We start from the raw sequence: 24101 nt of genomic DNA, 5'->3' as shown, positions 1-24101 counted from the left end.
CCCCCCCTGACTGCAGACCCCCCAGAGCGACCCCGGGCTAGGCCTGCGGCGGAGCCTCGGCATCTCTGCAAGAGCCTCCATCCCAGGCCCTGCAGCTCGAGTCTCTCAGCGGCCTGTCTGTCGGCTGAGCAGGAACAAGGGGATTGCTAAACGGCTGCTTTTTCCCGGGGGGTCATGGGAAAAACACTAAAAAATGCAACGGAAAGGGCCCCCTGCAAACCCCAAAATCATAACCACCTCCCTCCACCTCCGGATTCAGGTAGGTTCCCTGCTGAATATTCTCATGGCTCTCAGCACTGTTCCTGCATGCCGTGTGTCACAGCTCATCACTCCACCCTAACCCGCTTCTATAGTTGATCCATGAAGGTAGGACCTTTCAGTTTCGCTCCCACTGTGTTCCCGGGGGATGAGTAAATGCACGTTTCCATTCACTCGCTGCGCCCCTCAGGATTTGATGGAAGACGGGCCCTTAGCCTCGAGCGCGCCTTGCCCTTCAATTGGAGGCTCTGAGATTATAAAGCCATTGGCTCTGTCCCATGAATAGACTTCCATCCTGCCTCGGTCTCCAGGCCTCTCCACTGAGAAGATACTTGACACCATATGTAGTGCAGCCAACGGCGCCTCTACTTATGTGGGGTCACCCTGTTTCCAACACTGACAATAAAGACAGCGCCGACTGGCAATGTCTGAGATGCTTTCAGAATGGGGCGCACCAAGTACAACATACGTACAACGTCTCCCCCCTCCCCCCCCCCACCCGAGTATCAAAGGGCATCTCAGGATGTGGGAATGGTTCATGGTTTGGATTAGAATTGGTGACCATCACTCCATGAAGGCTGTTGTCATCCCAGAGTTATAATCACGTTCTCCAGTGAAAATTGGGACGTTTCTGTTTAGCGTCACATCACTCTGGCTTCCCAGTTCACACGCTTCAGCACCTCCATTTCATTTCTCTCGGACACTTTTCCTAGGATTCAGATGCTAAAAATAGAAGCCACTCTGCACCAGTCTGCGGGGAACTGGTGCCGGGAGAGGGCTGTGCGCGGAATCAGCAGACAGAGGTGATTCCCGAGAGCAGGGGCTCCTCGCTCGCAGCTCCTTCCCGGGCCCCAGGAGGCTCCCGCAACGTGTGAACAGAGCGCAGATGCTTCCGCAAACTGCGAAAGTACAAAGTACGCGCTGTCTGCATTGCTTTTCTATAAACGGCCCCAAACCGCATCAGCTTAGCATCGTTTTACAACCCATGTCCCTGACCAGAGCTGAAGTTTAGGAAACTTCGACGTCGATCTGCTTCTCACCACCTGGCAGATCATTCCCTTCCGCTGAGAAAAACTGCGAGCATTATTTTCCCGGTCACTTTGGCCCTTTTCTTCTTCTTTTTTTTTTTTTTTTTAACCAAACCGCTCACACCGTTTTGTACAAAGCAAAGAGCTGGACATATGACGGAAGCCTGGTGCTTCCCTCCCGGGCTTGTTTGTTCTCTGCGGGGGCGCAGCGTTCTTTTGGGGGTAAAAATCCGCATAGAGCCACTTCCAGCCTCTCAACCCAAAATTAGGCTCTGAGTGCAAAATGGTCCGCTTCAAAATCGTTAGTGATTGATCACCCCCTCCCCAAAGTAGCGGGCGGAGTAACGGTTATCATGACTCGGCCTGCAGCCCGGAAATACCAGGAGGCCCAATTCTATGTACCTTATATGGACTATGAGGTACAGAATTGAATCTCCTATAAGGTACATTGAGTCACCTATCAGCACCCGCCAAGTACCCTAAGCCCCAGTTCTTTCCTCATTCCTCCCTTCAAAAGGAGGGCTCACCTCTGCCGGGGCCACGGCTCTCCGGTTGCGAGACAGCCCGGCAGGCCTTTCTCCTAATAAAGCCTATAATTATTAATACCTGGTTCTCGGCTCCCGACTGATCTTTCAGTTGGTTATTTTTCTTTGAGAATCTATGGCTTACTAAGACCGGCACGGAAATGATTATTTGATTTGTTAATGAATATTTGGAGAAGCAATGGTCTTGGTCACACACACTCTCACACAAACACAAACACACACACCATCATTGGAGAAGGATAGGTTCTGAGCGCAGGGGTGGGTTTTGTGTGACTAGAGCCCTGAGGCTTCTAACAGTTTAAATGATGGTTTCCAGCCCAGGGAAGGAAACGTATTTTTCCTGATCGCCCTGTTTTACATTCACGGCGCTGGAATGACTTTTTCAAAATGCTGCCAGTGAGGACTTAGCCGACGTGGGTGCCATCGCTGTAGCGTGAAGATAAGGGCTGCAGCAAATGCCACGCGTGAGCTCGGGACCGCAAATGGGAGCGATCCTTTACGGCACCAAGCGCCTCGCCAGCCCCACAATCTTTCTTGCAGGGAGACGGGACTTTCTCCTGCAGACTTTACCCTCTTCAACGGCTGGAACGTTTTCAACTCGTTCGCAGACTGTTTATGAGAGAGATACAAACCGCACTCCAGCCAATAACCTCCGGTTAAATTCCGGTGGATATCAAACCGTTCCAATAAAATAGACAGTGTTATTTTTTACGGATTATGGGAAAGCATTAAAATCTGTATAAAACTCAATGAACACTAGAGTTGCCATGAAGGTATTGTGAAGGGGATAACTCTGTTCAGAAATGTTCGAGTAGCGGTCGGACGTCCTATGAAGCCACCCACAAGCCCGTATTCTTTAAGCCTCGGCCTAAGCACAGAAATGTCACCTCTTTCTCCTCACCTGCCCCCCCCAGGGAGGCCACCCTTCCCTTTGCTGCTTCATTGCGCCCTCGCTGACCCTGCTCCATGGGGAGCACAGAGTGGCTATTTGCTTATGTCCCTGGACTCTTGCGTATCCTTACACTTCCACTTCAGGCCATGCCCTAGAGCCAATAAATATTTGTCAAGTAAATGAATAAATAAATCTATACTAATAAAAGGGTATTATGCTAATTAGACCGGGAGACCTCCCAGACATCCTTCCGGACAAAGCCATGGTGGTGGGGCTGAGGCAGAGGCAGTTAGGGGTGATCAGGCCAGGAGGGGAGGGCAGTTGGGGGCAATCAGGCCAGCGGTGGGGCCAGTTGGGGGCAAGCAGGCTGGCAGTGGGGGGCAGTTGGGGGCAAGCAGGCCGGCAGGCAGAGTGGTTAGGGGCAATCAGACCGGCAAGCAGGCAGGTGAGGGGCAATCAGGCAGGCAGGCAGGTGAGCGGTTAGGAGCCAGCGGTCCTGGATTGTGAGAGGGATGTCCGACTGCCATTTTAGGCTCGATCCCTAAACTTGCAGTCAGACATCCCCCGAGGGGTCCCAGATTGGAGAGGGTGCAGGCCGGGCTGAGGGACACCCCGGCCCGTGCACGAATTTCGCGCACCGGGCCACTAGTGAATAAATAAATGAATAGGCACTAGAAATATTACATGTGCCTTCCTCTGTTGTTCTGAGACAGAAAAAATCAATTGAATGATATTTCTGCTGGTGCTCTGCATGAACTTCCATCCTGAATAGATTTGTGGACTTTCCAAGGCACCTAAAGTGGTGCTGTCCACCCACCTGCTTTTACTCGCCTCACTGCACGGCCCGGGCCTTCTGAGGAGGCAGACGGGTCGGCCTGAGGGAGCTGCACATGACCAGCTTATTCTCTAAACAATGACCCTGGCATTGCGCTCCGGAGAAGGAACGCCAGCAGCGAGCCACGCTGAGCCCTTCCTCACAGCCGCTCAGGACCAGGGTAGGGACCCCCATTCGACGCTCAGGTTCCCCTGAATAGATTTGTGGACTTTCCAAGGCACCTAAAGTAGCGCTGTCTGCCCACCTGCTTTTACTCGCCTCACTGCACTGCCTGGGCCTTCTGAGGAGGAAGACGGTTCGGCCTGAGGGAGCTGCACATGACCAGCTCATTTTCTAAACAATGACCCTGGCATTGCACTCCGGAGAAGGAATGCCAGTAGCGAGCCACGCTGAGCCCTTCCTCACAGCCACTCGGGACCAGGGTAGGGACCCCCATTCCAACGGTCAGGTTTGCAAACACCTTTCTCACTAAGAATGTCCGATACTCTTTTCAAGGAGAAACAGGGATTTTCTTTCACAAGCTCTCTCCCTGTTCTTTTGTCCACATGCAATCGTGCATTTCGCGATGAAGAATCACGCGGCGCCTTGCAGATGCGTGCACGGACCACAGTGCCCGCGCCCGAGCACCCTGCACACCCTGACGCCCCAGCGTTTGGGGTGCCGCCCTGGTTGTGTCAGCGCTTGCCCTTTGCTTCGATGCAATCGTGCATTTCGCGATGAAGAATCACGCGGCGACTTGCAGATGCGTGCACGGACCACTGCTGCTCAGGACACACAGCGCCCGCGCCCGAGCACCCTGCACACCCTGACGCCCCCAGCGTTTGGGGTGCCGTCCTGGTTGTGTCAGCGCTTGCCCTTTGCTTCATTGTTGTGGAGGAGGGGCCCGGTGTTTCTTTCCGAAGGATGATGGTTCCGTGGGATTTGGGGCTCCCCTCCCTCCCCCGTGGAAGAGGCGCGATGTGGCTGGAAACACACAAAACGGAGCCGCCCCTCTTCATTAAAAACTTTAACCTCTCGTCACGGTGATATTAATACCCAGCGTGCGACAGACACCTGAGACACACTGTGTCCCAAACAACACAGCCTCGGAGAACCTGGTCGTCAATAAAATAAAATACCCCTTTCTCTTTAATTAACATATGAAATAAACACAATCTGTGACACCTAGTGTGCAGCAGCAATTAAGAGGCATTGCTTAGTTAAACCTCCTAATACCTCATTTAAATATGCAATTAAGGGATAATTGCCTTCAATCAATAAAAAAATTGAAATATTTCACAGGGGCTTCAATTATTTTTCGCTCGGCTTTCTACATTACGCTCGGCCAGCCCTGAGCTGGGGAGCTGAGCTCCTCTGGCTGACGTGACATTACCCCTTGCTCGGTCCTGGCGTGTAAGCCTGCTATTAGCATCGCGAGAGGCCAATAGCAGTGCGAAGCCTTAGAAACCATCTCTTCCGGCCTCAGCTAGCATTTCTCTGGCTCTGAAACTGCCTCTTCGTGACTGGCCTTAGGTTATGTTCTTTGTTTTCACTCAGCCATAAGCCCTCCATTTTTACCGCCTTGTAGAGGAATCCACAGGATGAAAGAGAAGCAATTTGCTGCCCTCCCCAGTGAGGCAGCCACCCCAGGAAGAGCAACCTGGTGCCCATCAGATGTGTGGGTGCGCTGACTGCGGCCATGTTGGGTTTTATCCTCAGCCTCCCTCCCCAAAACACACGCTAATGTCTGGATTTACAAACTATTGTGCAACAGAAAGACATATTTTAAGCTAAACCTCCAGACAAACCCTGGGAGGGGTGTGACGCGCATTGGGAAGGAACAATAATCGTCACCAGGGAAGATCGAGGGACAACGCAGAGGGCTGGGTGTGTGGCCAGTGAAGCGTAACCAAATATCCACCCTGGAAAGACGCAAATTGAATCATCTGTTGGGTTGACGGGAAGATCTGAAGTGCTGACGCTGACTGTCAAATGCAAATATTAAGTAATAATCATAAAATAAACCATAAAGTGAGGGTATCTGACCAATCAGCAAGAAACAGAAACCCCACAGACACAGCCAAGTGAACAGCTGTGTGACAGCTAACGAATGGAGGCCATCTGAGCAGCCCCTCTGTGACGCGGGCAGGAAACTGCTGCCGCCTGACCTGTGGGCACTGCGGCCCCGCACATGCCAACCTCCTGCTTCCTCCGACGGAGCAGGTGTCACCTGAGAAGACCAATGTCACTGCGTTCTGAACGTGGGACACAGCAGGAGGATAGCATGGCTCTGGGGTGTGAAGATTACCAGCTCTTGGGTTTGGAGTGCTCCCCTCACCCGAGAGCCCAGAGAAAGCCATGCCCGCCGGGGGCCCTGACCACCCAGGAAGACGCAGCAGCTGACATCTGTGCACAAGCACAGCTCGCACAGCTCGGCGGCTCCGCCTGCCTCGGCCTCTCCTTCCCTCCCTAGTGGATGGCACTTCCTGGTCTCATCAAGCTCATGTGCCGAGACACATCTCTTCTCAGAACTGAGCAACCCCCTCCCCCACGTCCACAAATCTCAGCTTGACTCTCTGTCCTGCGGTCACCCTCGGAATGATTCGAGATGGTCACCGCGCTTCCATGGCCTTCTACCAGGTCCTTCAGGCAGCCTTTGTTTCTCAAAGAAACTTGGTCTCAGCCAATCTTCGTTGATAACAACGGAACAATAATAATCCCAGGCATTGTTCTAATTGCATTTCATAATCTGTTTCCTTTTACCCTCATAACCCCAAGGCAGGGGGAGGCCGGGTGCGTAAAGTGGCACTGACAGGTGGTGCTGTTGGAAGTAGCTGAGATTTAAAGTAAGACTGTCTGGTTCCGGAGTTCTCAAGCTTAGCCGCTGTACTAGACAAACTCTAAAATCTCAGTTTTCAAACGTGCGGCACAGTATTTCATAAAGCGACTCGAACCATATAAACTCTGCAGGTCCAGGTTCATGGCCTCGAGGACCCCGAGCTAGAGTGTCCCCTTTCAAACGTGCGGCACAGTATTTCATAAAGCGACTCGAAACCATATAAACTCTGCGGGTCCAGGCTTCATCTCCATGGCCTCGAGGACCCAAGCTAGAGTGTCCCCTCCACTCCCACACGACTGCCACACTCACCACACTTCTGATACCAGACGGGCGGGTTTTCCACGCACCACGTGACTAATCCTCCGGACACCAGCGGGGTGCCCCACCGTTCAGTTCAATTCCGACACTGACCACGTTAGCGCACACCCCACCAGTCAAGGGCTCAGTCCCTGGAAACTGCCCCCAATTCAGATCGAATCACAAGTGGTAGGTCCCCAGATGACCCACAACTTTTGTCCAATTTGGCTACAAAACAGAGGTCCCCGTGAGCCGCTTCCTTAGATTTGATCATTTGCTGGAACAGTTCCCGGGACTCAGGGACACAGTGGCTGGCGTTGAACGTGCATTCTATAACAAAGAAGATGCTGGAGGCCACAGATGAGCTGCCGGGTGAAGAGCTGCACAGGGCGAGCTCTGGAAGAGCCCTCTGCCCCTGTGGAGTTGGGGTGCATCACCCCCACATGTGTGGGTGTCTTCGCCAACACAGAAGCTCTCCAAACCCCATATTTGGGTGGTTTATGGAGGCCTCATCACATAGGATGATCGATCATTAATTCAATATCAAGTCCTTCCCCACTTTCCAGACAATGAGGGGTGGGGCCAAAATGTTCAAGTTTCCCATCATGGCGGCTCTTCTGGCGACCAGCTCTCATCTGGCAGCTGTCTGGACGCCCCCTGAGGGTCACCGTATTAGAACAAAAGACGCTCCTACCCCTCCCGGAGATCCCAGAGGATTTTGGAGCCGGGTGTCAGGAACCAGGGTCAAAGACCAAATATCAGAACACAAGCTGCTCCCGGTGCTCTTATCCCCTAAGATACTACCCGGGTTTTAGGAGTTCCATGCCCCCACCTAGAGGCACAGCCCCATGTTTATATTTTCTATTATTTAACGGATCCTCAAGAGCATTGAAAACCTGCCACCGTATCCCTGTCGTGTTGTGTGTTTTTAAGAAAACAATTCTTCATTCTTTGAAAACATCTCCTATTTTAAATCATTCATTCACTCACTATTTACGTATTCATTCAATAAACTTTATTGAGTCACTAAAATATTCGCCAGGCATCACTAGGCTAAACACGGAGATAAAGAGATGAGCAGTCTTGCCCTCCCCCCACGTCCCATTCGTCTCCCACTCTGCATTAGGAAAGTCTACTAGATTGAGCGACATGAAATTGCCATCACTCACTGTTCCTAACCTACAAATGCAGCAATAGTGCGCGGTTCAACCGCATACAAACAAAGCCTCCCGTGCTGTGGGGAGCAGCGTTGAGGCTTCTGAGAGTCAGACGGGGTTCTGCTCACCTGCTCAGGTCCATCTCTTCCCAGGCTGCTGGCTCCCCCGCTTCCGTTCTTCCCCGGGAAGGCCTGTGTCACAGGGCCAGCGCCTCTGAGAGGGCTCCGTCCTGCCTGCTCTGTGTTGGGAGACACCCTCCATGGGTGCTTGAGCTCCCACGCCTCTGACTGTGCGTGCCAGTCACACAAGGCCCTGGCCGCTTCACCTGGGCCACTTCTCAGGTGTGTGATTGCAGTGAGCAACCTTCAGGGACAAGGTTATGTCTCCCTCCGGGACAGCAAGCGGACTTGCTCAGTGTTTGTGTCAAACAGCAGATCCCCCGAGCGTAGCGTTCCTCGGCTGCAACGCAAGCTCCTCTGGGCCCATGGCATTGCCCCGATGGACATGGGAGGTGAGGGAACTGGTCCACCTGCTGATCATCATGCTGAGTGTTGTGCGGTGAGTAAGGGCATCCTTTGTCTCGGACCCAGGGGCCTCGTGTCTTCAGCCAGTCTCCATGAAACAGCTTTAGGCCAACGTATTAGAGCAAGCACGTCAAACTCAAAGGCTAACACGGGCCAAATAAATGAGGCATGTGGCCCGCGGGCCTCGAGTTTGACATGCTTGTATTAGAGTGCAAGTAGGATAAAATCAAGCCCTAGAACGGGTACTCTTCTTTGAGGATTAGAGCAAGCATCTTCTATGTGAGACTGATTTTCTTACGTGGAGTTCGTCACCTCATCCTTTGTAGCACCACAGTGCTCAGTGAACTCTCCTGTCATCGTTCGTAGTAATATTAGCATCGATGGGAGAAATGGGCAGCTACTGAGCAAGGAGCTCCCGTGGTGGCTTATTTTTTCTGTTTTGCAAAATCCTCAGCATGAGAAGTAGTGTTCATCCAAAACACTGTTGAATTAAATTGTTGAGCGGATAGTACAGTTTCCCTGCTCTTCAGTAGCTTATAACCTAAATTTGTTTTTCATTGTTTTTTGTTAACTTTTTGTTTGTTTCTACAGGGTGATATTTTGGGGAGGCAAAGGGACAAAAATCATGTGTTTTTTTTTAAATACAAAATTATATATTTTACTAGAAGCCCATTGCACGAAGATTTGTGCAATAGGCCTTCCTTCCCCTGGCTGCCGGCACCAGTTTTTCTCCAGCACCCGGGACCCAGACCTTTGGTCCAGCCACAGTGGAGAAGCCAAGTCTCTTCAGTCATCTTCAGTCTTTGCTCCACGCCTGCATATGCAAATTAACCGCCATCTTTGTTGGGTTAATTTGCATACTCATCCTGATTGGCTGGTGGGCATAGAGGAGTGACACCAATTTGCATGTTTCTCTTTTATTAGTGTAGATACTACAGTATTAGAAAAGTACAAATTCTTATTCATTAGTACCATACTTCAGAGGTCTATGCATGGGGTCTATGCATATTCAAACACACATCCCTATTTTTTCTTTTTCTTTCTTTTTGTTAATCTTCACCTGAGCATATTTTTCCATTGACGTTTAGAGGGAGTGGAAGTGTTGCCTCCCACATGCACCCTGACCAAGAACTGGGAATCAAACCTACAACCCAGGGACATGCACATGACTGGGAATTGAACCCACAACCCTTCAGGGTGCAGGCCAACACTCTATCCATTGAGCAACACCAGCCAGGGCTATTTTTTGTCTTTACATGAGTTAAATCATACCATAAACATACTGATTTAATTTTTCCATTTAACATACTATGGGTATCTTTTCAAGTCAACACAAACCTCATGATTTTTGACAGCTGCATGGCGTTTGTGTGGAAACGGAAGGGTATAGCTGCATAATCTGTTTAACTAGTCCTCCAAAGAGGAACACTGGGCTGTCTCCCATTTCTGCTTTTGTAAATACCTCCCAGTGAATATTTGTATGTGCATTTCTGTGCCGGTGGCGAATACACCTGGCAAGGAAATTGCTAGAAGTAGAATTCCACAGACTCAGAAAGCACATTGAGGCAGAAGGAGACCTAGGTCTCCCAAAGCCAGAGCAGCAGAAATTGAGCATCACCACGCCCACACGTCACCCACAGGGTCACCTGTTGTCACTGTCCCCTCGCTGTCCGCAGGCCCAGTGCCCAGCGCCCAGAGCCCGAGGCCTGTGGACCGCGCTTCCCGCACACGCCTTTGGCAGCTCTAGGCCACCCTCTCAGCAGCCCATTGTTCCGTTTGCTGGCGGAGCGGAGTCTAAAGCCAGATTCAACTGTGAATCACTAAAAGCGGTTTTTTCCTAAAACCAGTGATTTGTCTTTGGACAACTGGCAGCCCGGCCCTGCCGGAGCCGCATTCGTTCCAGGGGGAGCTGAGGCGGGTAGGGATGGAGGAAGGCCAGCTGGGCGGCCGGCCTTTCACTCCGACTCCAGGGGGTGGAGAGGGTGGGTCCCGAGGCCCCTGCAGCCATCTTCTTCCCTAAAATCCGTTTCCAAGAGCAAAAGTGAAAACATACTGCAGGAAAAACACCCTCAGGCAGCTCACCCTGCACGGGCGGCTTTGCTCTCCTGGGCCCGTGGGACCGTGTCGTCGCCTGAATGTGATGGGGGATGATCTGAGACGCTCACTGAGCGGAGAACCTTTTGTTAACCAGAAAATGGGGCCCTTTGCTTCTCTGGCTTTTATCCATATAAGGATGCTGTACCTTCTCTATTTTTTTCTTAAATGGTACCTATACATACACCTGATTGATGTTTTATTCATGTGGCCAATCTGCTTCCATTATGTGAATGTACAATGGCTGGAAGTCAATGGGCATCAAACAGCTACGGCTCTATGCAATGCTGAAGAAATTGCAGGACCCATAATAACAACTTAGGAGACGCCGGTGCTGCGACAGAGTCAAAGTTCATATTTCAGTGGACAATGTGCACATTCAAAGGAGACCCGGGCCCCTCTGCGTCCATACGTGGGATGAACCTACGATCTGCTCAGGAGCATAAAGTCCTCACTGTTTCCTGATCTGCACCATCAGGACAGGCACAGAGGAGCGGCCACCTGTGCCCAGGAGAGCCCGCTCCGCACAGGAGCCAGGCTGGCCAGTGAGGGGCGTGGAGTGGACCAGCCAACTCTTACCCGCACAGCGCCCTCTATGGACGCCTTTCATTCCCCCTCTGAAATCTCAGGAGAGAGACGGTGGACGCAGGCCACCAGGGTAGACAACCCTCAGCTGCAACATGGGACGACAGAACAACTCCGCAAAACCCTCCCCAGCCCGGTGGGGACGAGGGGAAGCATGAAATGCTCACCTAAACGCAGAAGGAGAGGCTGCAGAGAGGGTGGGGAAAGACAAGGGCAACTCGTAAGGAAGGAAAGGATGAGTTTGAAAGATCATGAGAGCAAATTAAATATGTTTACCCAAGACTTGTATGTACATATTTAGTTGATTGTCTATGCAAATAACTTAGCTTAAATAAATTACAACCCGTCTGAAAAATTTTAATAGCTACTAGATCTGAAATCTCTATTGCACATTTCTAAACTGACCCTGGCCAAAACCTCCCCTTCGCATGCCCCTTTCCCTACACACACACACACAGACACACATACACACACACACACACACATACAGACACACACACACACACTCACACACACACAGACACACATACAGACACACACACACACAGACCCCAGCCAACTGGCCGCAAGGCTCACGGCCCTGCCTTTCCCAGAATTCTGTGCAAGGCTCCCTCTCTGCAGAGGCTCCTGCCTGCGAGGCCAGTGGAGGTCCCATGTCTCGCAGTTCCTCGCTCCCTCGCATATGAGCAAACTCGTGCATGCTGATTGAATGAGCCCCTTTCTTGCAGCGGTATTGATTTTCCACCTGTTTAATTTTCGTTTCGCATGTGCATGTCTTTGTAATGTGCGTTATCAGGGATCTGTCCATCAGGCGCTGGGTGGCTGGAGCTTCCAGAGTAAAACAATGTCTTCTGCTCCTTCTCTCTCCCACAATGGATGCTGTTAGTTGGCTAAAGCAGGGGTTAATTTAAGGTTAAGAAATAATGCTCGTAAGAGGATTAATGACAGAGGTGGGGAGCATGAGTATCTACCTGATTTAGTGCAAAATGGTGACAGAAATCTGTTACCAGGAGGACAAGGAGGGGACTGAAGCTGCCAGGCTAAACAAAACACAGCTCTTCAGGATTAAGCTTCTGCTTCTGATTTTGGCAAAAGGTGTAGGATTCCATCTCTATTGCTGGGACAGGTAAAATCTTCGTCAGAAATCTCAAGAAGCCAGGTGTGGGCGCTGTGAAGGCAGCCCTCTGCTGGGCTGTGGTGGCTGTGTCTCATCTTAACGGGCCTTGGCGGACCACTTCGGCCCCTGGCGCGGCGACTGCTTAAAACTGGGGCGGCATGTCCGCAGCTCCCCTCGGAAATGAATGCATGTGGCTCCCACATGTGCACCAGCAAGCGGGCGTGGGAGCCGCCACCATGCCTCAGGACCCTGCTTTCTGAACCCGATTCTCTCTACCTGGTCCCTTGGTCATGCTTGGCCAACCCATTCTACCCATCACTGTGAGTGTTGACTGCTGCCTACAGTCCCCGCTACATACATATATAGTGGGCAGGTCAATGAATTATTGATAGAGGAAAGGTAAATGATGGATGGATGGATGGATGGATGGATGGATGGATGGATAGATAGATAGATAGATAGATAGATAGATAGATAGATAATAAATGGAATATACATGGTCCAGTTACTCATCAGTATAAAGTGTCTCTGACGACCTCCTGGCTCTAGCAGCTGCTACAATTTGGCATCCCATTGGCTCCCTCAGAATCTTCCAAGGTTTAGCCCACCTACAAATGACCTTCATCCTGACCTCACTACGCAAGACACATGAGGCGATGCTTTACTCTGCGTGCTTGCTTGTGTTGGCATTCTTCCAATTTCTTGGGTTCCCCTTCAAGCAGTGAGGCTCTTATACAAAAGAGTGTTATATGGAGAGAGAGAGAGAGAGAGAGAGAGAGAGAGAGAGAGAGAGAACACACAAAACATACAGGGTGGGGCAAGAGTAGGTTTACAGCTGTTTGTATGGAAAATAATATAATAATTAATAAATAACAATACAAGAGTAAACTCTGGGTTTTGTGTACTCACAACTGTAAACCCCCTTTGCCCACCCTATCTCCCTAGGAAATACATGTCTTTTTATTGTTGAAAGTATCATATGTCCCCCAATTTCCCCCCTGACCCCTTCCTCCTGGCCGCTGCCCACCCCAGTTATTTTTGAAGAAAACAACTTCCTGGTGAAGTAATTGGAGGTTTTCTGAAGATGGGAGTTGTCTGTTTTTGCTGCTGCTGCTGCTGCTTTTCCTTTTCTTTTAGCTTTTAATTTAGAGGCGTTAGGAAGGGACAGGTTATCTGGTGAGACACTCAGGGGGTGGGACCCTGGTGACGTAGGAGATTTCCTGGCCCAGATCCAAGCAATCACATTTCACAGTGGCCAGCGTCCTGGTCCCTGCTCTGACTCAGTATCTAACAGATGCTTCTCTCTGGAAATGGAGCGTGTCTCCCGATGGTATGCTCGCCCCTCCCTCCCCCTCCTCTCCAGGAGACTTCCCTCCCTCCGGAAAGAGCCATGGCACAGGATGCCTTGTTCCCCTTGCCCCTTCCTTCGTCCCTCCCCCCTCAACCCAAGGAGGGTTGTCTCCTCTCCACACCCTGAGCGCCAATATCACCAAGAATCCTCTCACCTTCGCTCACCTGCTTTCAACGTCTCCACTTTGTTCCTCCCCTAATGAGGAACCTGGCTTGTGCGCATGTTTTTCTAAAGAAACTTCTCACAGATGAGCGAGTGTCCTCCTTTCCAATGGCGGTGCTCACTCTAATAGACTTCCTCGGAGGCGGCACTATCAAACACCCGGCTTTTCTGGAACCCCCTCCTGGGGTAGTCTCCGTTACTCAGTCGGGGTTCCCCTCCCTTCTGGCCTCTCCGTCGCAGACTCCCCGCCCTGACTGGTCTTGACCTGCCTCTCCCCACGTCCTCCCCACTGTCCTCTTCTCTTCTGAGCACCGCGGTGATGGCCAATCTGCATCTCACCGTCTCGCTCGAGGCCACACGTGCATTTCCAACTCCCTACCTGAGAACTCCATCCCCCGTGAGCCCAGCACAGAATTACTCCTTAATAAGCATTTAGCATGTGCAATTTAGTACATATACTATATTCAATGTAGTAAATATTTATTAAGCACTAATTATGTGCGAGGCACCATGGCAGACTGATGAAACGACATCCTGGTGAATTACAGAGGGCGTGACTGCGTGAGAGCCTGGCTACCCAGAGACGGAAGTCAGTCCTATGGGCCAGAATGTGCCTCTACAGCCCCCACAAGGGCAAGCTCCCGGGACAAACAAGGGAAAATGGACTACCATTGCGCCTCAAGATTCAAATGAGGTCTGAATAGAACCTTACACAAGCGTCCAACCCCAGGATGTATTCATATGGTCTGAAGGAATTTACAAACGATTCCTATAGAGAAAATTAAGATATGCAGCAGGGGATGGCAAACTATAGCCCACAGGCTAAATCCAACTTGCTGACTGTTTTTGTAAATAAAGCCTTAACAGAACATAGCCACATGCATTCGTTTGTTTATTGCCGAGGACTGCTTTTGTACCACGATGGCAAAATAGCTGTACAGAAACCACAGTGCTCACAAACTCTAAAACATTACTGTTTAATGCCTCAAGAAAACCTTTGCCAACCCCTGCTGTACAGTATGACAACCCGACTTGTCTTATTGTAATTATAACCTGGGGTATTTCTTAAAAGGACATATTTCTAGGCCACACCCAGACCAAAGAATTAGAATTTCTAGGAGAGGAACCTGGGACTCGGAATTGTTGACAGGATCGGAAATGTAGAAAAGGGTGGCAGAGTTTTTAAAAGCTTAATCATTAGGATCTTAGGGCTTTGGGTTTACACTTCGGCTTCATTGCTTCTAATTCTAGTGCCTTGGGCCAGGCTCTCAGCTCTGTGAGCCTCCGTTTCCTCATCATGAAGTAGGGGACACAGTACCTTGCTTAAAAAGTCGTTGGGAGGATTAAATGAGAAAATGTTTAATCAGAGTGTTTGGCACCTCGTTATCTGGTTCAATAAGCATTTGTCATTATCAACATCATCATCGCTATCGTCACTATTCTCTCCTCCTCCCCTTTCTCATTTAATATCACTCTCCATATTATCTATCTGCTGAAAAGTCTAGGGTGTGATTCTACGTGAAAAGGTGGATTCCTTTCTCTTCCGAAGTTCGTGAATCCTGAGTTTTGCCTTCTCCTTTTTAAGTTTAAAAATATTCAGCAAATAGGTCTGTAAGTGATTTATAACATCTTTTATTTAAGGGGTAGAGAGTACTTTACAAACCAGTGAGTGTGATGGGGGAGATGGGGAAGGCAAATTGACCTACCCAAACCACACAGCAAATTCAGCAACCGAGTGCACCACGCGACGCCTACCTCAGCCCAGTACCTGAGCGCCAAGGCCTGCACACCTTCCCGGACCGTCTCATTACCATCCCTTTATTACCCTCTCGAAGCGAGGATACAACACATCTATTAGCAAAAAACCCCAAACCTTTTACAGGCCCACCAGATGCTCACGGCCTCCTCCTCGCTCGGCGCGGGGGTGTAGAGGAGGTGAGGGAAGTGAACTCGCCCGAGAAACCCAGAGTGGCCTCCACGGTGTCACTCCCTTTCTCGGAACACAGGGCGCCCGGGCGAGTCTCCATGAGACTTAAATCTCCATCAGGAGCTTTCTATCCCCCCTGTGTCCCGCATCTAACTGCCCTCATCCCTCACTCCCCTCGTTAGCATCTCACCTTGTGGTATGGACTCCAGCCGAGGAAATCGGCCCGGCCTCGCTGAACACACCCAGGCATGCCTCCTGGTCTCCGATTCCATCAAAAGAAGAAAGGCGCCCTGAACCAGAACACGCTGGTCTTCGCTGTCCTCTCCTCTGGCCGGGCTGCACTTGGGAAATTATGTTCCATTCCCGCAAGGATGTTCTCAGAGGGGTTCAGGGAAACAGCTGGCCATCCGGAGGAGAAGGGAGGCCCAACGGGGCAAGGGGATAAATGGTGACGTGAGCTTGCAACCGGGCAGCTGCTTCCACGCACTGGAAGGCCTGTCACAGTGAGAGAGGGTCAGGCTAGCTCTGAACGGCTCCAGGGATCCGAAAGCAGCGCGATGGATTCCTGGGGTTTGGGGAAAGCAGGTAACTGCTTCCCTCAGGGGGGAGTGTGCACACTAAATTGGGCTGTTCGCCGCTGCCATAGACTGTTCGGGGGACGGACGTGATCTGGTTGTGATCAGGTTGTAAAGGGGCTGCAGTGGCGACACGTATTTCTAACAGGAAGTGGAAGGATGGCGTTTAGAGTAGAGGTGAGCGGTTAAGGGCACAGCCTTGCAATCCAAACTGTCTGGGCTTGACTCCTACCACGGCCTTAGACACAGCATAACGTAAACCTCTCCGTGCCTCAGTTTCTTCATTACAGTACTACCAATCTCACAGTGTTACAGTTTAGATGGAGTAATATCTATATATATAAAAGCCAAGCGACCAGAACAATTAGAACAACTGGAAGGACAGGAACAACCAGAACAACCTGCACGACCAGTCGGTCGCGATGATGCGCACTGCGGCAGGCCAACCGGCCTGATCGGGGGCGGGGCCAGCCAGCCAACCTCCCATGGACCCCTCCTCCTGGCCAGCCCAACCCTGAACGGCCCCAATCAGGGTGGGCCAGCCGGACCTCACCCATACACGAATTCATGCACCGGGCCTCTAGTATATACATAACAATGTAGGAAAACAGCTGACGTGTAGAAAGCACTACATTAGTGGGGTTTCTTTTTAGTATTTCGCAATTTTTATTAGTTAGTGACTATAGAAACAACCATGAGTGTCCCTTACATGTATCACCAAATTCCCTACGTCTTTCTGCAGAACATACGACAGCCACCACAGGCCATTTACAAACACAGCATCTCCTTCTCCCCACAGAGGCTCTGGGAAAGGAAGGCTGGGCACCCCTGTCAGGAGACCCACAGAGCAGGCTCGGCTCCTGGGACACAGCACGAGGGAAGGGATTGGGGGGGGTCCCCAGCCCCTGCCTTCTCATGGCTCTAGGTCACGTGTGCATTGCAGGGGAGCAGCAGTCACAAGTCAACCAAACAGGGAGAAAGCAGATCACATGGGAAGACGCCATGCTAATCGGGGCTGTGCCCAGCACCATGATGGCCCCCAAAGCATCCGTGCAGCCGGAACGCAAATCCACTGGGCCTGTGGGGCAGCAGATGAAAGAAACTAGACTGGACGCTGAAGAAATCAGATGGGGGGCAGGGGGGGAGGCATTCCAATAAAAGTAACTAAGATTCCTCACTAACACGGCGGTCAGTCAGCCGTGTATGTCCACTGAGCTATCTCTCAGTTGCTTGGGTTATCTCTGGAAGGCACAGGTCTGCTCACGTCCTTCCCCTTTAAGACCTCGTGGGCCTCCCCATTGCTTACACTCCCAAAGCCACGTCTCTCTCAAAGTCCTTCAGAGACTGTGGCTATCTCACCTCTCTAGCTTTTTCTTACCCCCTGGGCTCGGGCAGCCACAGGGAACTTCTACTGTTCTTGCACAAAACCATGACCTCCACATCCCTTCTTCTTCCTCCCCTTCATCTGGCTAACAAACCCCACCCCCCTAAAGACCCAGCCTTGCCTGACCCTCCGGGTGAGGCTGGCCCTCCCTCCTGTCACTTTGCAACATTCTACTGTGATCATTTCTCTTCCGACTGCCTTCTCCACTATGAGTTTCTTGAGAACTGGGTCCTGACTTCGTTTTCTGCACATCCCCAACAGGTAATTAACATCATTTCCGACAAACAGCAACTGTCCGTATTTTGTGTTGAATGAATCAAGGAATAAAGGAAGGAAAGAATGAATGAGTCTAAGCAGACACAGGAATCTGTTAGCCTCGCCTCCCGAATCCCTGAATCCATTCAGAACCTATGGGATCTTTTCAGTCTAATTCAGTGTAAGGTGTAGCTGGCATCCCATGCATATATTTAATGGTGTTTTCATAAAGAGTCATACCTTCTTCCCTTCAACACCAAAAATCTTTCCTCCAACCCTCCAGCAACCCTTCTATCTCTGCAAACAGCCAGCATCCCGCCTCAAGCTCTGAGCGCTGACACCGTTGTGGCCTGTGGCACTGTGGTTCCTGTCCCTCTTGCTTATATAGGGTGTCCCAAAATTCACGCAAGAAGTAATTTTGATAGAAAACACAGGTTTATAATTAAAAATTGTAAATTTCTTTATTGATTCATAAAGTATACAGTATAGGGTTATGTATGGAATAGCACATCGGGTAAATGGCCTCCACGGCTTTGCTGGCACATACGCAAAGCCATGGTCTTCATTGGTCTTCATTGTCCCTGCTCCTGGGCCATAATTGGTACTTGGTAATGCTTATCAAATTGAAGGGATTGAAATCAAAGGGCAACAGATATTAGAATCTGATTCAATAAACCAAGTAAAATTAGGCTTTTATTTGCTGTTGTTGTTGTTGTTAATGCTCACGCAAAATTCAAATCTTGCGTGAATTTTGGGACACCCTTTATTATCTGTGTCTGTCCTATCTCCTTCCTTACACCTGTAGCCTCTGCCTGTAAGCGTTGACTCCTTTTGTGACTCACCCGCGTACGAAACATACATGGATGACTAACGGCCATATTAATGAATAATGTGTGAGGATTTTACCGAAATTCCTCTTCGCTCACGGCCTGATTTCTTTAGGGTTTAAGCCAATCTCTTTGGGCGCCTGGCCTGCAGGCCGCGTGCTTTGCATAAAGGCTGCATTCACGCCTTTGAATGCGGTCCGTGTGCGAGGCGCTGGTTGGAACTAAATGAAATGTCTTGCCCCAGCGATTTGTTTTCTTTCGCTGGCAGATCTGTGTGACCCTGCGTTTCCAGGAGCTGAAATTGTCAAGACCCTTTTAATGCGCCTCTTTGTTCGGCGCTGGCCCGCCGGTGGCCTGGAGAATGGCTGGCGCTGGGAGAATAGCGTGCGCAGACAGCACTGCGGCTGGAAGGGAGGGTCTGTACACGGACGACCTCGCGGGGAGCCAGGCAGGAAAGAGAGACCATTGTTCTCCGTGAAAGGACAGAAAGGAACCGCGTGGGCAAATTTCATCCGGAACGTGACGCAGCAGTTTGCTCTGAATCTGGACACGATTGTATCTCTATCGTCCCGGTCAGTGCGGGGCCGATCCCATCAGCGTTTGGATCAAGGCACCGGGTGGAGAGGAGGCCTGGCCGGTCCAGGAGCTTCCCGGCGGCTTCGAGTAAACAGCTCAGCCGCAGCGTCACCTGCTCGGGTCCCGGTTACACCCCGAGTGCCGGGCCCTCTCGGCTGGAAAAGCCACAGACCGCTCCAGCCCAAAGAACCAGAGGCCTGGAGACTTCCGGGAAACTTGGGTTTGTGCCACGACAGTTCAGTGGGAGTCGGAGACCAGAGGGCACTTGACCCCCCTCCTGCGGGTGAAACATGGCTCCTGGGCACACCTGCCCGGGGCCCGTGTTCTGGCCGCTGAGGGAGCGGGCACCAGGCATTTGCCGCCTCCGCTGCTGACTCTTCTGGCTCAACTGGATGTGCCAAATCTCTTGTCCTGTGACATTTAAAAACCGAAATTCAGCTGCCTGTCTCTCTCTTGAGAACGCTTGTCTAGGGTAGAATTCTAGAGGAGTCTACTCCAAAAACCGACCACAGAAAAGGAAGAAAAGCATGCCTTACTTCAAAACAGAGTGGGTCACAGGTTAGAAAGAGCCTCGAGCTAATTCTATGCTCTGGCCATTTACCTTCCTTCTTCTGGAAAGATCCTGGTCAGGGTGTATCACTACAAATTTGAAGAAAATTCAAAAAGTAATCATTTTTTTAAATCAAATGTAAAGAGGTTCAAAGAATCAAAAAAAATAGAGAAGAAAGATTATTTTTAAAGGACAGATATATTTAGGAAAGAGAAATTCCAAATATAAGATTTTTAAGTCTCCTAAAAATTAATTTTTTAAAAAAAAGACAAACAAAGAAGTGGAAAGGGAAATTTACTGATTAAAAAAAAAAAAAAAAAAAAAGGGGAAAGGGAAATTTACTTATTAAAAAAAAAAAAAAAAAAGAGCAACACAAGAAAAATGAATGAAGAGCACAGATAAACCAAGAAATCATCTGAGGGTAAAACATCAGAAAACCTTTCCATCTTCGCTAATTTGATAAACAAAAACCTCTTCCATCCTTTTAATTTGCATGTATTTGATCACCAATGAAAGCAAACATTTGCCCATATATTTTCTAACCAATCTATTTTCTCTTTTGCAAACTGTTTATTACTGACTAATGCTCAGCTTATCTATTGCTTTTCTCATCAATTCGAGCTCTGTATGCGGTAAAGATTGATTTATTGTGCCTGGGAGGTAGCCACTTAATGACACAGTGATAACCCATAGATACAGGTTTATTTATGTACCGATGTATATATAATGGCTTTTGATTCTGATTCATTTTTCTGACTCATCAGTAAATTAGGAGGAGATGTTTTGGAAACTGAGATTCCAGAGAAGTCAACCATGAAAGGCGCAGTAAATAGTCAGTAAATGTACAAGGGGCAGCCAGCACCCAGGGTATGAGTAAGTGTCGCGGGCACACGGACAATCGCAGGCCACAACATAACGGAGCCGGTTGAGTCAAGTGCAGTGTTGGTGAAAGCCACCGGTAGCTTGGAGGACATGGGAGTGACTCGCGATGTTCGGAGATGGCGGGAGACCTGAGAGCCGTAGTGACCGACAGCCTCATCCTGAGTGTCCATTGTTGGTTTAAAAGCAAACACTGGAGACAAGATCCCTGAAATACCCTTGGTGTAGCCAATGCTGAGCCACACTCTTAAATCCTATCTCATTCCTTCTGCTCTTTAACTAACATTTATTATAGCCCTACTACGTGCCAGACTCTGCGTTAGGTGCTGGGTATATATTTCTCTGTCTTGGTGGAGTTTACTCTCTAGTGGGAGTGAGACAGACAATAAACAAATACATAATACAAAGGGTGCTAAGAGATGGAACACGGAGTACAGTGATAAAAACAGCACCGCCACATACATAGACACACCTATACCGACCGAAGGAAATGGAAAACAAGATGCGTGAGAAGGGCTAGAAAAGGAATATGCTTTTTCCTGGAGGAAAAAGGAGGGAAGAGCAGTAGAAAAAGGCTCCTGAAGGTTCCGAGGGCTCTCTGTGTCCACTGAAGACGCCCAAGGTAAATGGGTACAATGAGTAGTCTATTAAGTTTATCAATTAGGTTTTTGAAAAATACTTTCTTCAACAAAGAGCAAGGTTAAAATGTTTCTCCTCTGATAGTGTTTAAAAAGGAAGATTCTCTTTGATCTAGAATTAGCTTCCCAAATGTTCGGAGAATGAACAGTTTTAACATGTCCGCCGGCTCAAAGTCTGTTTTCCCTAAGTTCCTCCCAGGCCCTCCTCCTCGCCCGCTGCCCCTTGAGCAATCGTGACCAGCAGTCTCTGAGCAGGAAAAGGCCTGTCTGCGCATCACGTGGGGCCGGGGCTCCTAGTCTGACTTCTCTGGGCCCCAGAATCTTGATTTCAATGTTCAGTTGCCTCCATTCGATTCAAATTTCTTGCTTTAATAATTTCTCAAAAGATTCTTTAATTTGGAATTCTATAGAGACAGCCAGTGAGTCGCTGAAAAGTAAGAAAGCCACACCGTGGAATAAACAGTAACTGAAGCATCTGAATTTATCACTGAGTTATTATTCTTATACATGCATATTACTAGTTATGGCTGTGGCAAATAGATTCACGATTTTTAGACTTTTCTCCCACTGCGGTGTCAAAAGGTGACACATGTTGACATTCCTATAAGGCACATGTGTGTGTGGTGGCAGAGCATGGTAGGAGGAAAGATAAACACCTGTTAGGCCCATTTTGAAGATAAGAAAACCGCCGTCACACCCTAAGAAACCCGAACACTCATTCCAAAGACGACGTGCACCCCCACGTCCATCGCAGGGCTCTTTCCAAGCGCCAAGGTCTGAGAGCGGCCCCCGGGCCCCCAGGAGACGAGTGGGGGAAGCAGGTGCGGTGCTCCATGCCCGAGACTGTGACTCAGCCACACAGAGAGGGAAGTCTCGCCTTTGCGACAACGTGGATGGACCTCGAGGGCAGTGTGCTCGGGGAAATACGTCAGACAAAGACAAAGCCAGATGATTTCACTCATGTGTGGCCTCGAAAGAACAAAGCAAATAAACAACATAGAGACAGACTCATAGACAGAGAACAGACTGATGGTTAACAGAGTGGGGGGCGGGTGGGACTGGGTGGAAAAGGTGAAGGGATTGAGACGTACAGGTTGGTAGTTACGGAATAGCCATGGGGACGTAGAGGACAGCCCAGGGAATGCGGCCAATGATATTGCAGGAGTAACTATGTGTGGGGCCAGGTGGGCGCTTGGAGTGTTGGGGGGACCACTCTGAAAAGTAGATGATTGGCAGCCACTGTGCTTGCCTCTGACACGATACCGAGCAATGCTGACTGTGAGTTGTAGCCGGAAAGAAGGCTGAAGAGGAAGACGGCGCTGGCGGCCTGTGGTGACTCAGGGTCGGGAGCAGGTTTCACAGCTCATGTTCCTAGCGCTGGTCTCTCAACAAAGCAAGCGAACAAGGGCCTGTTTCCCGTTGGCGTGGGGCGTCTCCGGGGTCAGGGGCTGGAAATCAGCTTTAAAATCTCTAAAGTGGCAGCCTCTGACAACACGGCCACGGCTCCCTAATTAATGTGCCCCGAGTCCCCCGTCTTTCCCACCCTGAGATTGGGGGGAGCACTTAGCTGTCGGCAGAACACACCCTACGAATGGAGCCTGGCAGCCCTCCTGACAAGCCACGGCGTGGATGTGTGTCTGCTGGCACGGAAGACCCTCCCGTGAAATGTGTTTAACATGTAGGGTTTTATTAAATGGCCCTGAACATTCTCTCTCCATCTCTTCCTTCCCAGTCACATCCCCCCCTTTTTTTAATCAAGGCCACCTTCCAGGGACGCTGCCGGCCCCCCACTCCGTCATTTGAAATGAGCTCTCTGCTGTAACGCCAAGGATAGCTCATGCCTGTTTCCAGCATTTAATGTATTCTTTTTCCTGAAAGCAATATACGTGTGTAATTAATAAACAATTTAGTGTGTGGAGGAACCTAGGAACTTGGCAAATGTTCTGGGGGATATGAAATCTCAAGAAAAGCAGCCCATTATAAGAAATAGTAAGTAATTACTTATGTAAGCTTTCTTTTTAAATTCGGAGAACATTAACTACTAATTACCTACTAATTACCAGGGCTTCAGCAGGTGTTTGCACTTAACTGTGGGCGAAGGCCCCAGCGGAACACAGCCCTCGCGGCCCCTCCCGGGACCGGTGCCGGGCCCACCCTCCTCCACGCGGGCCGGGGTTTTGGCAAAACCGGTCATCACCAACTCACTCGCCTCTCGGCTGGGCCAGGCGAAAGGCAAATGCGTGTCTGTCAGTTGGCCTTTTCTTTCTGCCACAGGCATTTCCAACCAGGGGAAGGGCTGGCCGGGTGGCAGCATCAGGGCATGGGTGACATTTAAAGGACTCGAGGAAGCTCATCAGAAATGGGCGTCTCCCTCCCGGTGCCAGCTTCCCCCTCGCCCCCCACGTCTCCTTTCCGGGAATCTGCAAGGAGCGGGCACTCCTCCCTCTGCCGTCCATCCTCCTTCTCTGCTGTGAACGTGACCTTGTTTCTCCCGGGTCAGAACCAGCCGAGTGGCCTTCCCGTGAGACCCGGCCTGTCCCACCTGCGGCAGCCCCGCCTGGAGAGCGCATCCCGACACCCACAGACGGGGCGGTTGCGCCCCACAGCGCTGGCTGCTTCCTCATGACCTCCAGCCGCAGCCACACCCTGTTCTGCCCTGGAGAAGGCCCAGAAGCAAAAGGGAATGTCCAGAGCCCAGGCCACTTAGGTCTGCGAGAGGCGGGGGCGCTGCCAGGGCACTTTCTGCAGAAGCCACGCCACTCGCCTAACGCCCCCTTAGGCTCCCGTGGCTGCCCCACAACCCCTCCCAGGCCAGTGCCTTTTCCAC

The sequence above is a fragment of the Myotis brandtii genome, unplaced genomic scaffold, assembly GCF_000412655.1.
Source record: "Myotis brandtii unplaced genomic scaffold, ASM41265v1 scaffold107, whole genome shotgun sequence".
Lineage (NCBI taxonomy): Eukaryota > Metazoa > Chordata > Mammalia > Chiroptera > Vespertilionidae > Myotis > Myotis brandtii.
This window is presented reverse-complemented; position numbering follows the sequence as displayed.